Source organism: Otolemur garnettii, unplaced genomic scaffold (genome assembly GCF_000181295.1).
Source record: "Otolemur garnettii isolate 467f Iridium unplaced genomic scaffold, OtoGar3 scaffold00042, whole genome shotgun sequence".
NCBI lineage: Eukaryota > Metazoa > Chordata > Mammalia > Primates > Galagidae > Otolemur > Otolemur garnettii.
The window spans coordinates 9,504,308-9,508,607 of NW_003852437.1; positions in this window are offsets into that span (position 1 = coordinate 9,504,308).

Below are 4,300 nucleotides of genomic sequence, written 5' to 3' on the forward strand. Positions count from 1 at the left end.
CCACAACGCCCGGCTATTTTTTGGTTTCAGCCACTATTGTTGTTTGGCGGGCCCGGGCTGGGGATTTGAACCCGCCACCTTAGGTGTATGTAGCTGGCGCCTTAGCCACTTGAGCCACAGGCGCCGAGCCACCTATGCTATTTTTATAGTAATTTCTTTTAACTTGTTAGGATTTCACACTTTTCTTTGAACCATTCATCACCTCACATCATTTTGGGAAGAAAAATGTGTCCAACAACTAGGCAAAATGTCATAAGCGAGGGTATGTTTAGAATTGTGTTTTTATGGGTGAGACTTGGGTACTCACTTCTTTTCCTCACCATTCTGGCGTGAGCAGAATATTTCCCTGGTGGAAAACATTTTCTGATGGGATTCTGACCCCCCCCCCCCCAATCACTCCTGGCCTTACTCAGCCACCTCTGCCTGTCCACAGCCACATCTACTTCAAGGACTTGCAGGTCACCTGTTGTCTCTTTGCTGCTGCTGTTGCTGCTACAAACAACCTACCAATTATTAAGTGCTAATAATGTCAGTTTTTCTCATTTTGTTTTCATAACAACTTGGAGAATCAATGTCCCTGGTGTCTTAAATATGCAGAGCTTGAGCACCGCGGTGAGAACCAAGGCCCTGTGGTCCTTCCTCATGGGGGCACTTTGTGGGGAAGCTCTGCCACAGTTCTCCCTCTGTTTCCGGGAGATGCCAGGGGGCCGGCTGGGAGCAGGGTGGTTAGAAAGGACACTGTCACAACGAATGCCTTCATTTGCGCTTGCCACTCCAACCCACCGTCAGGAAGGAGGGCCTGGTGTTTATGCTGCAGAAGTACTTCAGCCTTCTTTGAAGTTCTCTTTGCTGGCCTCGCTCAGAAGTTCTCTTGATTTAACATACCCAGTTTTGACTCTGGGGAATAAGTGTTTCGACCCTAAATTTCTAAGTATCTTAAGTGTTCCTTAGACCAGTTGTTTTCTAAGTTTCTCTTTATCAAATGAGTTTATCATTTAAGACTCTGACGAATGTGATTGCACAGAGACAACTGGGGACGTCCTTATCAAACTGGATTCCTCTTCTCTAAATTGCCTTTTTACTTGGGATTTTAGAGGACTGTTGAGAGGGTTGGCAGTGTACGTGGCTGTAAAAATTGTTGAGTGAGAGAGAAAAACATAAAGATAAAGCTGTCTTTATATTCTGCCAGGTCCTGTGCACACAGTGACAGGACCTCAGTTCTCTTTCTTGGCTGCTTTACAGTCTTGAACGGCAAATGCATAATTTCAAATGTGATAGGTGAAGAGCGGTGTTCCACTGCGTGGAGTGTTAGTGAACTTGTAGCAGGGGCACCTAACGCAGTCTAATCTTGAGGTCAGAAATCATATTTTTGGAGACCATAACCCTTGTAACTTGCCCAGCAGATGGATAAGATTCAGAAATATGCTCCCACCCTGACCCTCCACCCCCGCTTCTTGAGTGGAGTGTACTTTCCTGCCCTGATGATGTTGGGCTTGGGCACATGACCTGCTTTGGCCAAGGGAAACAGAAGAGACTTGTGCAGCTGGGCGTGTGCCCTCTGCTCCATGGCCGTGGGAAAGACAAGCTAGGGCTGGCCTGCTGGTCCTGGGAGGGGGAGGAAAGATACCTAGAGGTCACCAATAAAGTGGACCAACCATCCTGGTGTACCTGGGACTGCCTCCCATTTTAAAACTGAAGTTCCATGTCTTAGGAAATTCCTGTCTTAGGTACACAGGGACAGCCACTTTGGAGCAGAGCCACCCTCCAGTGACTCCAGCCAAGACTAGCTGACCTCCAGACCACTCGGTGACTTGTGAGAAATCATAAGTGTTATGATAAGTCACTAAATTTGGGGGCAGTTTGTTATGTAGCAATGGTTAAGTGACATTTGCTTATGTGAACTGAGACAGGTCCTGGCAGTTTTAAAGAGTGAGTGAAAGTTAAGCAGGTGGAAAAGATGAGGAATGTTCCAGAGTTAGAAGATCTGGGGGCATAGTGTGTGTGTGACTGGTAGTACGAGGGGCAGGGGGGCACCGCTGAAAGTGGGGTGGCCCTATTCCTGGACATCACAGCAGCTCAGATGAGACAACACAGGCAGTGGCCGTCAGCTTGTGGAAGGGAGTGCCACTGACTGGGAGGCTGGGCAGAATTCCCAGCTCTGCCGCCTAGTAACTCGGGGACTGTAGGCAACTTACTTCATCACCCTTCTCCTTGGCGTTTCATCTATAAAGTATGTTGCACTTGTTTTTTTTTGTTTTTTTTTTTTTGAGACAGAGCCTCAAGCTGTCAACCTGGGTAGAGTGCCGTGGCATTACAGCTTACAGCAACCTCAACTCCTGGGCTCAAGCGAGTCTCCTGCCTCCACCTCCCAAGTAGCTGGGACTACAGGCGCCCGCCACAACGCCTGGCCATTTTTTGATTGCAGCCATCATTGTTGTTTGGCGGGTCCGGGCTGGGGATTCGAACCCGCCACCTTAGGTGTACGTGGCTGGCGCCTTAGCCTGTTGAGCTATAGGCACCGAGCCTGTTGCACTTGTTAAGATGGCACCAACACTCTATCTAGAACAGTGTGGCTGAAAGCTAGTGGGTCATCATGACTATTTTTGCTCACTGGTTTTAAAATTTCTCATTTATTATGAGAATAATATTCACCCAGTTGTTCACCAGGAGAATAACTTGGACTTGAGGAAATGGAATACTCTGGGTAATTGAGGATTACTTACTATATTTCATTGACATATTTTCAATAATTTAAAAATTTCTCTTCAACTGAAGGTCACTTTGGCTAAAAAAAAAAAAAAACAACCAATCCTTTTCATCACATCATGATCGACCTCACGCATACATAACCAAAAATATGTTCTAACAACTGTACAACCACAGCAGCCATTGTTGCTTAAAGTTGAATTGTTAAAAAGTGGAACCTCAAAACTTCCCGTCTTCAAAGTTTCTGATATGACAAAGACCAAGATTCAGAAAGTGAAAGCCTAAAGTCACACTGCAGGTCACCAACTCAGTGTCAGTGACACAACACTTGGTGACAAATGCTTTCACATCTTTATTAGATTTTTTTTTCCTGTCAAAGGTTTCTGGAAAGTCCTAAATTTTGGCATTTTAGATTGCTTCAACTAATCCCCTATTAAGCCAGATTTTTCCAACTTTTGCTTTTATAAACAGCACGAAATGAACGGCTGAAAGGGAAATTGGAATTTTGAAGAATATAAGAATAAAATCTCAGAATACTTAGCACTTGAAGAAGTGCTTCAAGATACATTAGGTCACAGAACTCCCCTTGGCACCCCAGCTCCTCAGTTTCCCGTAGAGGCTGTAAAATGCTACCACACAGTTGGTGGCCGAACACAATGACAGTTTTATGCTCTCATAGTTTTGGAAGCTATGCGTCTGAGATCAGAGTGTTGACAGGGCTACATGCCCTCTGGAGGTTCCAGGGAAGACCCTGTTCCTCCTTCCAGCTCTGCTGGTGAATCACTCCCACATCAGCCTTGGTGGCCTTTTCCTCTTCAGGGCAAAATCTTCCTGTGCAGATAAGGACACAGGCAATGGCATTTAGGGCTCACCTGGACGATCCAGGAAAACCTCCCCAGCTCAAGATTCTTCACTTAATCCCAGCAACATATATTTATATTTTCATATATTTATCGGCTTCACTCCCATACTAATACTTAAAAACTTAGTGGCTTGGGGCCTGTGAATTTCATACCAAGTTACTGATTTTACTAAATTATCATGTTTGCCAAATTCATTAGTGTACTGAAGCCAGCATGTACTGGCTATGAGAGGCAGTTCTTGAGTTTTAAAAATTTTTAGTAAACTGGTTGTTAAATTGTTGGTAGCTTGAAAGATTGGCTGTGGCAAGAGTCTTTAGTTTATACCATGGCAATTGTCAAATAGGTACTACAAATCAAGGTTTGTCAGATCCTCCTACCCCTGCCACCCCACCCTAAGAGAGCTGGTTAACTGGGGTACTGCATACCACTGGTTAGCCAAATCCCCCCAACACTGGAAAACCCTGGTCAGAGAGTAGCCCCCCCCACCGCCCAGAACTCACTCAGATCCCCAGAGGCTAAACCCAGACTCCCTGCTTGTTTCTGGGCTATCTTTTTTGCACTGTAAGTAAATGTGTATCTATCTCCTGCTACACATTTTATACTTCTCTAGGGCAGGGCCCTATCTTTTGTGCTTTAGAACCAGCCTGCCTGGCTGATCTCTGAGCAAGAGATCAATAGATTTGTGAACGGACTCCTTTAAGTGGGCTCTGGCCTATCTCTGGAGGTGACTC